A 12,823-nucleotide genomic window follows, 5' to 3' on the forward strand; every position below is an offset into this window, starting at 1 on the left:
GATACTGCAGTCCAGAAGCAGAGGGGAGCTGGCAAGGCCCTGCCTTGTGCTATGTACACTGAAGGACAAAGAGCACAGTGTGCCATGGAGGCCCATCTGTTATCCTGCCAGGGCACGGTGCCCAGGGAATCCTTCATCAAGACTGCCTGGCTGCCGGAGCTCCCTGGGAACCATCCCCAGGCGATCCCGCCCCCAGGGGAGTCAGAGCCGCTCCCCTTCCCAGCCTGCCTTTTGGGGTTTTTCTTTTTTCATTGTTCCACAGCACTAGGCAGAGAACAGCGCCTGTGATTTAAAACCAGCAAGAGGGCCTGTCTTCAAAGCTGTCAGATTTTTTTATTAGTAGTATTCTTACTATTTTCACTTTGAAACAGTACTAACTGCTTCCATTCAGTGCACAAGCAAGAGATGGGGTGTCTAAAAGTGCTAGTTCAAACTGCTCCTGTGCTTACACAGAGACCTGCCAGGTCTAGGAGCTTCATAGTCTGAGTTGAAATAGGGCCTTAGGCTGATGGGGCTCACGGCCAGGTGTCCCTGAACCAGAGCCATGGTGACAGCTGGCAGGAAGGACTCAGCTCCTCTCCCAGCCCAGAGGGAACAGGAGGTGAGCCAGGCCCAAGGGCAGACAGACACTGGGAGCCTGGCCTCCAGCTGGGGCAGCGGCTCACACTCGGCCTGCACACATCTGGAGAGAGGCACTCAGTCCTGTCAGTGCAGACAGAACCCCTACCACCCTCCATGCCTGAGCTCTGGAGGACATAGACATGAGCTTTCCACCCACCTGCACGGCTCTGACCTTTGGGTTTCTTTTTCCCACCATGGTTTGTGCGTTTGGAACAGTAGAAGTGAATTACATCAGCCCTGAGTGCCCACCCTCCTCCCCAGGGGCCCATAGGTGACATTCCCTGCAGAGTGACCTCTGCTCGGCCAGTGCATTTGGTCACCTGGAGGGATGTCTGTGTTCAGGGGCCAGGTATTAGCTGGAGGTTCCCTCCCTGACCTTCAGAAGTACCTGAGTCCTGATAACGCTTGGCAGATTCTTCTTTTTCCTCTGCCTTGCTGGCTGAGGAAGCGCAGTGAGCCTTCTGGCCCAGGGAAGGAAGACCAGAGCAGCAGCGCCACCAGGCGCAAGCCCACAAAACTGCAGGAGAGACCCAAGCTGGACACAGGACAGAGGGGCTCTAACACATCCTGAGACCGCCCATCTCCTGCGTCTGAGCTGCAGAAAGACGTCCCCTCCCCTCCCAGCTCTCACATAGATAAGGAGAGCTCCCCTCACCAGCCCCTGACCCTGCGCCACACAAGCAAGCCACCTGATAGATGGGTGGTAAAATCACAAGAAAGGGGTTCACACTGAATGATTAATATACATACACACATACATAGGACATGATAAATTATATAGCACACTAGACATTCGCACACTGAGGCCAAAGGAGAATATGCACAGGACTGTGTGAGAAAGTCTCAAGAGCTATGTGCATATAAAATAATCTTTTATAAAATGAACGCCAAGTAAACAAACAAGTAATTGGTTGGTTGCTGTTGTTGCTGCTTTTGTTTTCTTTCCTTTGGTCTTGTTAGTTTGGATGTGGGAGGGTAAGGAGGGCACAGAAGTGGTCAAACAAAGGGGGAACAAATGCAGCAGTGGCCCTCACCAGACGCTGTGTGGAAAATGAACTGCACATCTTTTTTCTTTTCCCCCTCTCCCTCCCTCCCTCCCTCCCTCCCTCTCTCCCTCCCTCCCTCCCCTTCCCCCCCCTCTCGCTCTCTCTCTCTCTCTCTCTCTCTCTCTCTCTCTCTCTCTCTCTCTCTCTCTCTCTCTCTCTCTTTTGCCAGTCCTGGGTCTTCAACTCAGGTCCAGAGCACTGTCCTTTGGCTTTTCTCAAGGTTAGAGCTCTACCACTGAGCCACAATGTCACTTCCGGCATGTATGTGGTACCAAGGAACCAAGCCCAGGTCTTCATGCATGCTAGGCAAGCACTCTACCTCTAGACCAAACTCCTGGCCCCTGAACTGTACATCTTGTGGGTGGGGACAGGAGGAAAAAACTGGGAGAGAGTGAGGGAAGGGAAGACATGGTTCAAAAAGAAATGTACCGGGGTGGGAGCATGGCCTAGTGGTAGAGTGCTCACCTAGCATGCGCAAAGCCCTGGGTTCAATTCCTCAGTACCACATACATAGAAAAAGCCGTAAGTGGTGCTGTGACTCAATTGGTAAGAGTGCTAGCCTTGCGAAAGCCCAAGGACAGTGCTTGGGCCCTGAGTTCACGACCCAGGACTGGCAAGGAAGAGAGAGAGAGAGAGGTTCTCACTACATGACTTAGGTAGCTGTAATCCCTCTGTATATCAACTCTCCAATAACAATTAGAATTAACATTAAAAAGAAGGGTGTTCGGCTGTGATGAAGCGTGAAGATGGGCACCCAGCCATGTACCATCTAGAGGCCTCAGCATCAACACCAGATCTCAGGCACTGTGGTGTTCACCTAAGCTCCTGTTGCCCAGTGCAGCCCTGGATGTGGGCACTCGTGACACTACGCCCAGCGATGGTCACATGAGCAGCGAAGGATGAACTTGGAGCAATATCCTCCTGTGATTTGCCCATGACTGTAGGATTCTGGGTATACACAGCCTGTCGTGCTACCAAATGAACAGGTTCTCTCCCCATATTCGTCGAAACTGAGTGCTACCGGGGCAAGCATGGTACATCCTTCTACAAATGCACACGCCAATCCTAGCCCACGACTGTCCCGAGATTGTGACCTTTGTGGATCTGAAAGCAAGTCTTTGAGTTGAGAAATCTAAAGATCAGAGTTCCTGTCACAGTGCAGAAGAGATTGAGGGCGTCCTGCCTGGGTGACTGAGCCATGGAAGCACAGGTCAGAGCCACCTCTCCAAGACTGCCACTGAGAGCAGATTTGATGAGTGGCTGACAGGGAAAGGAATCAACAACAAAGAAGAAAGTGAGGAGCAAGTGGTACGTGGGGGAGAAATGTCCCTTCTAAAATGCATGCTGAGTGGGAGGAAATACCAAGGAGACATTTGCAAGGCATTAAAAATAAATTTTCGGGTGGAAAAGAAACATACTTAATACAATGAAAAAAAATCAAGAGGATATTACAGATTCTCCCACGTTGCTTGCTCTGGCACAGAAATCAAGAGTCTTCTCCAACTCCTGATGAGCCTCATTCAAATTCTCATCATTCAAATTCTCCATATGTTCCGAGCGAGGGATTACACAATTGTCGATGGGAACACAGGAAGGAATTTGCAAATCACGTAGTGCCACCCACTCAGAGCCGCCCAGAAGCCTGGAGAATGGAGAGTGTTACCATAAACCACGGAGGCAGTGATGCCAGGCAGGAATCTGAACGCAGGTCTCCTGACCCAGCCCGGAGCCCTACCAGCAGTTCCCTGGGTCCCATAACAGACTCACTCACTCCCTATGGCCCCCATCCAGCCTCCCACATATGGCCAAAGGGACCAGAAGGGAAGACGAAATATTCCCACTCATTATGTCTCGACTGCCCTTGGGCACTCTGTTCACGATTAGCGGTTGTTTCCTTTCATCTTCACCCCTTATTCTGCATTATTGAGGATTCCTATATGTTGCCACCTGCTAAACACCTACATAATCATCACCATTAACGCTTAAATCTAACTCTTCTGCTTTATTCCCATCTTCCCCCTCTGTTGTTGTTTGTTTTAATTGTATTTTTTGGGGGGGGGTCTTTTTTCTTTTTTGGTTCTGGGGATCAAACCCAGGATGTTGCACTTACTAGGCAAGTGCCTTGCCACTAAGCTACATCCCAACCCTTCCATCTTCCCCCTCTGGATTGTAAACTCCTAAGGAGATGTTTGAATCTCAACATGTCTAACAATCAAACAGCAGCCCCAATCTATAAAGTAACATTTGGTGCGTCTGTCAGCATCCTGTGACTGCAATGAATACCGGGAGAGAGCATCGAGTTAGAAAGAGAAATGGTTCCTTTGGGCTCACACCTCTGCAAACACCCTGTCCAGTGGTCCCCTTTCCTTTGGGGTCTGGGGGAAAGTCACACCCCCGAATGGCAGCGCATTGAGGAGGAAAGTCTATGTAATGCTTCTATGTAATACCAGCTCTTTATTCTGTATTTGGACAATAGCTATCAGGCTTCTGTACCTCTATTACTTTTTGATAAATACAGATTATTATGGTAGTTTTTGAGTATTTCTTTTTCCTCGCCATACTAGAACCTGAAGAAAAGACACCCCACCCCACCCCACCATACACACACACACACACACACACACAAAAAGCAAGGTATCTGGACACTGGGTATTTAGGTGTGCACAGCAGCCAGGTCTGACTAGATAAGAGGCTAGAGTAACCACAACTGAAGAAGTTGCTGGGACGTCTGCCCACCCATCCCACAACCCCAGGCCCCAGAAGGGAATTAGCCAGCACAAATCCAATACCAACTGCTGTGCAAACACAACCCAGATCAGGGGAAGACAATCTCCTGTTACACTCTCCTGTCTCACACAAAGAAGTCCCCGGTGAGCTGGTGCTGGTTGCTGCTGGTGCTGGTTGCTCTTGCCTGTCATCTTAGCCACTCAGGAGGTTGAGGTCTGATGAGGATTGCAGTTTGAAGTCAGCAGGGACAGAAAAGTCCCCCCATGAGACTCTTATCTCCAATTAACTACTCAAAACCGGAACTGGTGCTATGGCTCAAAGTGGTAAAGCACTAGCCTTGAGCACAGAGCGGCTCAGGGACAGCACCCTTGTTCAAGCCCCATGACCCACAAAAAAAAAGAAAAGAAAGAAAGAAATCCCCGCCGATCAACAGCTACTGGTTGGTTCATCAGATGGCTGGGGCCCCTTAATGCTTTCCCCCCGTGGATGGAAAGGCGAGGTGCCACTTCTTTAGTGGATGAGAGTTTCAAAGTCTGCATGTTACAAAGCTCCCAGTGCTTTCCATCTGTTTGGTGGAATTCACTGTGTATCCCCTCATGCCCCCAGGGGTCCTGAATGACTTCACCCTGGCTTCTGCCCCAGGGACTCCCCAGACCCCTGTAGGTCTGTGGACTGCCCTCCTTCACACTCCACATCACTCCTGGCAGTTCACGACCTGCCACCGCACAGGTGCTGGGGTTGCAAACTGTTGATGAGCCACTCAAAGTCTGGGAGCCTGACCTTACAGTAAAGTTAACTAGCGGCCACAGTCACCAAGCCAGCTTCCAAGAAATCCCCATGCCAAAGTCCTTTCCAAGATTACATCCACCGGAGTCAGCCCTGCCTGCACCCTACTCTAAAACCAACAACAATCCACCTCGACAAGGCTCTGCTCATCTGCTGGACCCCAGCTTGTCACCTGGGCCTCCATGTAGTCTCCCCGCCCTGCCTCTCTGGGGCAGTAAGTATGCAGGGTACAAGCATTTGTCTAAAGCAATGCTGTGTTCCACATTTGCACCAGAATCCATGACAGCATACCACTAGCCACAAAGGAAAACCTCAGACCCAAGTTTTAGAAATTATAATCCCATGGATAGGGAGTTTGGCCTAGTGGTAGAGTGCTTGCCTAGCATGCACAAAGACCCAGGTTCGAAAAGCCGGAAGTGGTGATGTAGCTCAAGTGGCAGAGCGCTAGCCTTGAGGGAAAAGTCCAAGGACAGTGTTCAGGCCGAGTTCAAGCCCGAGGACTAGCAAAAATAAATTTTAGTCCCACATGCCGATACCAAAATGCCAGCCTTTGTCAGTTTACAGAGAGAAAAAAATGATTTCAAGTGAAGAGAATGACTCATAAACAAAGAATCAAGTTGATACAGACAACAGATGGAAACCAACTCTGTTGAATATGTAATTGGGCCTAATGTTGAGTGATAGCTACTTGTGTTTGAAAGATGGAAGAAAATATCACATATTAATTGAATTAAAGAAGCTGTATAGCATACATATATATATATATTCCTTGTTAAATATATTAAACATAAAGAACCATGAATATCAGGAATTAGAACACATGTAAGAGCCCCTGGCAAACTATTGGGACAACTCAAACATATTATTATGCAAGTGTAAATGTACACTAAGTAATTTGAGATTAATAATCTCCACACTCAGACACAGTGAAATAAATAAAATAAAATAAGGGGCCAGGAGTTTGACCTAGTGGTAGAGTGCTTGCCTAGCATGCACAAAGACCCAGGTTCAATTCCTCGGTACCACATACATAGAAAAAAAGCTCGAAATGATGCTGTGTTTCAAGTGGTTGAGTTCTAGCCTTGAGAAAAGTCCAAGGGCAATGCTCAGGCCGAGTTCAACTGGCAAAAAAAAAAAAAATACAAAACGCAAGCCTGTAATCCTATTTACTTGGGAGGCTAAAACATGAGGATTGTGGTATGAAGCCAGCCCAGATCTATGCTAAAATCTACCAAAAAAGAAGTAGAGCTGTAGCTCAAATGGCAGAGCACTAACATTGAACAAAAGAAGCCCAGGGACAGTGTGCGGTCCCTGAATTCAAGCCTCAAACTGTGCATGCACATACACAAAGGCGCACATACACACACACACACACACACACACACACACACACACAATCTGGGTTTTGTTTTCCATTGTCTGTCCCCAATTTCTTCTTCAACCCTTCATTGTATAAAGTAGGACATTGAGTTTAATCTTCCAAATTAGAAACCATACCAAATCCTCAGACGCAAGTCTCCCTTCTTTTATTGGGGATGGAGGGACTGGCACTAGGGTTTCAATTCAGGGTCTCACACCAGGGTCTCTGCTTGCTTGCTCATCCAGCACTCTACCACTTGAGCTGTGCCTCCAGCCCTGTTTTTTTGCCATATTGTTTTGGAGATAAAGCCTTGGAAACTTCTCTGCCCAGGCTGGATTTGAACAATAATCCTCCAAACCTCAAGTGTTCTGAGTAGCCAGAATTGCAGGCATGAACCACCAGTACCTGACATCTTTTTTACATAATTCTTTCCCTTCAAATACTATTTTAAGAAAACTTACACCAGGTAAACAAAGTATAACCCTATTTTTTATTTGCCAGTCCTGGGCTTGAGCTCAGGGCCTGAGCACTGTCCTTGGACTTTCTCAAGGCTAGAGCTCTACCACTTGAGCCACAGCACCACTTCCAGCTTTTTTCTATGTATGTGGTACCGAGGAATCGAACCCGGATCTTTGTGCATGCTAGGCAAGCACTCTACCACTAGGCCAAACTCCCGGTCCCTATAACCCTATTTTTAAAAAACACCAAAGTCACTGCGTTGTTCACATAGTTCTGTAAATTATCTTTGCCAATTTTCCTTTCTTTGTTACTCCTATAACAATTAAGCGTCAGTTCTCTGTGGCTGGGAAAATGTTCTGGTGTTCTCTCAAGTTACCCACAATCGTCCGTGAGGAACCCTGGATTCTACTGCCAGTCACAAACGAAAACAGTTGCGATCCTCCAAACAAACACACAAGACTCCTGATCGAAATCATGTCTAAGGGCAGAAACAGAACAGCTTTTAAAGTTGCTATTTTCCAGCGAAAGCCACACCCCTACGCTTGGTCAGAATAGTCCTGGGGTCTAGAATGATGTGGTGGCTCACGCCTGTCATCCTAGCTATTCAGGAGGCTGAGATCTGAAGATCAAGGTTTAAAGCTAGAAAAGGACCTGAGACTCTTTATCTCCATTTATTTCTAGAAAATGGGAAATGGAGCTTGGCTCAAGGGTAGGCGGTAACCTTGAGCTGAAGAGCTCAGGGACAGCTCCCAGGCCAGAGTTCAAGCCCCATGACCTGCCCCCCCCCCGCCAAAAAGCATAGTACTGGGGCCTAAATAAAATTTATATTTTTATCTCTGACATGTCAATGACTCAGGTGCTTCATATACATGTATGGAACATAGGATCATGACACCAATTAAAATTGTCTAAGTGGGTGGGTGGGGCTATGAAAAAGTAACTAAAGGGGTGAACTTGCTCAGAGTACATTCCAGGCATGTTTGGGAATGTCATGATAGCCCTTAAGAAAATTAACATAGCTATCAGAAAAGCGTCAGCTCCCCAACATCAACACACAACTTAGTGACACAAACCTAAGCCAGTTCTTCACTGTGGTGAGAGTAAAACCACAACACTTTGTAGCATCTCAGAAGTTGGGAGATGGATTAAAAACATACTGAGAGCCAGGTACCCGTGGCTTACACCTGTAATCCTAGCTGCTGGGGAGGCTGAGATCTCAGGACCGTGGTTCAAAGTCAGCCTGGAAACCAAAGTTTGTAAGACTCTTCTCTCCAATTAACTACCAGAAAACCAGAAGTGGTGCTGTGGCTCAATGAAGTGGAGCTCTAGTTTTGAGCTGAAAAGCTGAAGGACAGTGCCCAGCCCCTGAGTGCAAGTCCTACAATTGATAACGACGACGATGACAACAACAACAAGGCAAAGTCAAGTCAGGCTAGCCTGTGACTTGCCAGGCTGAGAGCAGGGATATGTTGTTTCAGCTCTCTATGGACCGCGAATCTCCTAAATTGTTCTGTGTGCTGGCAGAACAAAGCTCAACACATAGTCTTTCTGCGTCTCAATGACTACTCTTAAACAAGAGCACTCAGCACACATACTCTCCTTTCCTGATATATGTGGGACATCTTTTTATATGGATACTGGAGAGCTCCCTCTTTCTTTTGCACAGCTACATAGCATTCTGTACTGTGAATTATCTGATTCCCCTATTGAAATGTCCCCACTCTTCCCTTCTTTTCCTCTGGAGCACATGACCCACCACTGAGCCATGCTCCCTGACCCCCGCTTTCATACCATGAACAATGCAGTAATGACTATATTTCACGCATGTCACTTCAAGACTCGAGGATGAACTCTGGAAATGGGATCATGAAACTTCCAGGCATGGAAGTTTCCATGGAAGTATCCATTTGGATGGATAGTGTAGTCTGATACCTCCTTAATTCCACCATCCTCTGAGGCACAGTCATGTAGAATCATAATCACAAACAGGCCCAGAAAACTCTAGGCACCTGTTAATAACTTTCCCATGGGCTAGACATGCATGCCTCTAACACAGCCCCTCAGTCCCCCAGCAGAACTCCTACTCCCCTACCTGAGCCTTTGGAGGTATGCCGGGCTGGTCCTGACCTGTGGGATTCCAGGGAAGAGATTCCTGAGCCAGGCACATTTCCAATGTGTACTCCTGCCAACTGAGATACCTGCATGACTCCTGAAAGAGAGAGAGGGGGAAACGTGTAAATAGAAGAGAATATGGAGAAAATAAAACAATTCTGCTGTGAGCCAGATTGTATTACTGTGCTTTCTAAAAATAGCAGCCTCCTTGCTCAGTCAAAAAGCACCACACCAGTGTCTTGGCCTACGCCTGTCACCCTAGCTACTCAGGAGGCTGAGATCTGAAGATCGCAGTTCAAAGCCAAGCAGGAAAGTCTGTGCGACTCTTATTTCCAATTAACCAGAAAAGAGCTGGAAGTGATGCTATGGCTCAAGTGATAGAGCTCCAGGCTGGAGCAAAAAAGCTCAGGGACAGAGCCCAGGACTAATTGGTGTGTGTGTGTGTGTGTGTGTGTGTGTGCACACGTGCACTCGGGCACACACACACACACACACACACAAAGCGGAACACTAAATGTTGGCAACCACCTATACTGGAATCATAGGAAGAAGTACAAAGGCAAGAGAACTGATATATACTGAGTGTTGACATTTCTATTCTGCCAGGAACTAAATATTCAGACACACAGTACCAATGGGAATCCGGTCACCAGATCCAACAGAACCTGTGTTCCCTGCTCCTCTCAGGTCCTCCGAACAAGAAGACTGAGTGCCAAGGATGCATAGACAGCTCACAGTATGTCCGGGGCTGGGAAAGAAGAAGTCCCAATGCTGACATCATACACACACAGACCAAACGCTCACGCTCTGCAGCCCCCTAAAGCCAATGACATTTTTCAAATGCAACACAACTGTCTGTAAGAAGAACAGGACTTTTTTTTGTCTGTAACACAGCCATTAGAAAAGGACCCACAGGGAAAAGCCCTTTCTCTCTTCCTCACACAACACCCACCATGATTACAGCCAAGCTCTGATTTGAGGGTAATGAATAAAATGAGAATTCTGTCCTTAATGTAATTTTCGTTGGGTTTTAGTCCTTCAAAATATCTGGTTCTGATACTATGCAGGTTGTAGATTGAATAATTAATCCAACTAAACGTGATTCTTCACGTGGATGAACAGAGGATGAAGAAGAGGGGAAGATCGAGCACTTACACCAAAGCTGTTAATTTCTTGAGGAGTCAACCAGATAAAGGCAGGCATATCTGCTTTCCACTCTCTGCAGGCGCAGGTGTGACTCCGGGGTGAGGAAACTTTTTCTAGGTGAAGTGAAAAATCATTCCTAGTAAGTGATGGTATGTACACTTTCTCAACTTTCAGGTGAAAAACTGGAGAAACACCTGGTTGAGTTGGATCCCTTTACATATTCAAGAAGGCAGTCAGCTTATAATACTAGCACCAGATTTTAGCTCTACATTGTACACAGTCTCTATTTATTTAGTGCTGGTCTTGGATTCTGAACTGAGGGTCTGGGTGCTGTCCCTGAATTCTTCTGCTCCAGGCTAGTGCTCTTCAACTTGAGCAAGAACATAGTTTATTGGAGATAAGTGTCTCATGGACTTTCCTGCCTGGGCTGGCTCTGAACCAAGAGCCTCAGATCTCAGCCTCCGTTTGGAGTAGCTAGAAGGACAGGCCTGAGCCACTGGAGCCCAGCATCTGTTCATTTTTCAAGGGGGCTGGGGTTTGAAGTCAGAGCCTTGCTAGGCAAGCACTGTACCACTGAGCCATTCCTCTTGCACTTGATGCAACTGTTATTTTTGAGACTGGGTTTCATTTGCTATGTGGCCAGGCCTGGACTCTGATCCTTCTATTTTATATTTCCTGCTGTAGTTGGAATGACAGTCATATACCACCACACTCGGTTTCTTCCACTGAGATGGAGTCTCACAGACATTCTTGCCTGGGCTGGAACCATACTTTATGCCTCACACTGGCTGAAATGACAGGTATACACCACAGCACTCAGCCATGAGTTGGAAACTTTCTGCCTAGGCTGGCCTGGAACCACAATACTCCTAATCTCAGGCTCCTAAATAAACAGGATTACAGGCATAAGCCGCTGGCACCCTGCTCATGTGGAATTTTTCAGATGAGAATGCTTATATATTGCTTGCAAGATATCTCTTGTTAAAAAATTAACTTATTGCATGATTAAATTTTAACTGTAAAACAAAATTTTGGTGTACAATGAAAAATTCTAGATGCTTTATTTTATTTCTAGAGGGTGTCACCTGTCAGACAACAAAAGAATGACAACCATAAAACCTTCCTTTTCTTTTTGTTTAGAGATATCAAAGGGAAGGCTCCAGACCAGAGCATATTTGCATCAGGACTGGGAAAGCTGAGGTGCTGTATATACAGACCGCTGTTGTCCTTGAGACAGCTGGGGTGAAGGAGTGGTACCGCCTGGGTTCTCAGCTATCTCCTACCTGCCTCTACCAGAAATTCCTCCACCATCAGTCCCAGTCAGGCCTGGTCCCTGGTCTTGGGAATCTTTCAGAGAAGGTTCCTCTTCACAGCCAAAATCGCTGTGCTATTAACCTTTGCATGCCTCTCTGCCAGAGCCACACCTCATTCTGAATTCTCATCACTCATCCCTTGGCTCACCTCTGCCCCAGTATCCCTCTGCCTGGCTCTTGCCCAGACTTTCTAAGTGGCAGCCCACGTCAGATACTGGCAGACTGCACACACTGTTCCAGAGAAACAACAAACCTTTCAATACATTCTCTAGAATTCCATCAGAAAACATACTTACTCCTTTCCCCCAAGGATGAATTCAATAGAAGAATGCAACTAGGATTCACTGAGTCTTACAAATATTCAAGAAACTGTCATCAACAGCATATTGTTTGCAATGACAAAATCCCTAAACTCGGCACCAGTGGCTCAGGCCTATAATCCTAGCTATTCAGGAGGCTCCAATCTGAGGACCCTAGTTCAAAGCCAACCCAGGCAGATAAAACCAAGAAACTTTTATTTCCAAATAACCACCAAAAAGCCAGTAGAGCTGTGGCTCAAGTGGCAGAGCACCAGTCTTGGGCATAAAAGCTAAGGGACAGTGCCCAGGCCCTGAGCTCAAGCCCCCAATATTTTTTGGGGGTAAGTCATAGGGACTGAACCCTGGGCCTGGGCGCTGTCCTTAAGCATCTTTGTGCTCAAGGCTAGCACTCTACCACTCTGAGCCACAGTGCCACTCCCCAACAATTTTTTTTAGAGTTCTTATCCACAAGCAAGACTAATAAGCACCCGAAGGTCCCTTCAGTCAGTCTCACCTAGAACGAATTTCCATTCAGAATCTCTGAAACAAAAACTTCATACCCACTATGTAAGAATTTATCATTCTCTCCTTCCTTCCTCAAGCTCATGGAAACTTCTACTCTCTGTCTTTATGATGTGCCCATTTTAGGTATCTCATAAGGAAACCATTATGATACTCAAGAGATAACTCGAGAGAAAAATCTTTGCCAGCTTTTTACCAGACAGATTAGTAGGCACAGTATATAAAGTATTCCAAAAATGAAATATTAATAGACCAAAACAACCTAATTAATAAATGGACAAGTGAATGGAACAGGCATTTCTTGAAAGAAAAGCTCTAAATGGCTAATACATGAAGAGATGGAATATCTTTAACTGCAAGTCAATGCCATACTGAGATTCCATCTCATCCTAATCGCAATGCCCATCATCAAGAAAATGATAACTTCTGGAA

General features: G+C 46.7%; 1 protein-coding gene across 1 annotated transcript in view; it reads right to left on the minus strand.

Annotated features, from left to right (window-relative positions):
* Window positions 1–9,152, minus strand: part of Kcnn2 (potassium calcium-activated channel subfamily N member 2) — a 176,757-nt gene extending 167,605 nt beyond the window's left edge. Inside the window, exon 1 of the mRNA XM_090325476.1 lies at window positions 9,092–9,152. The gene's annotated coding sequence lies outside the window, so the exon portion shown is untranslated. The remainder of the gene's footprint in view (window positions 1–9,091) is intronic.
* Between the last annotated feature and the right edge of the window lie 3,671 nt (window positions 9,153–12,823).

The sequence above is a fragment of the Megascapheus bottae genome, chromosome 38 (assembly GCF_031878675.1).
Source record: "Megascapheus bottae isolate mThoBot1 chromosome 38, mThoBot2.hap1, whole genome shotgun sequence".
In the NCBI taxonomy this organism is placed as follows: Eukaryota; Metazoa; Chordata; class Mammalia; order Rodentia; family Geomyidae; genus Megascapheus; species Megascapheus bottae.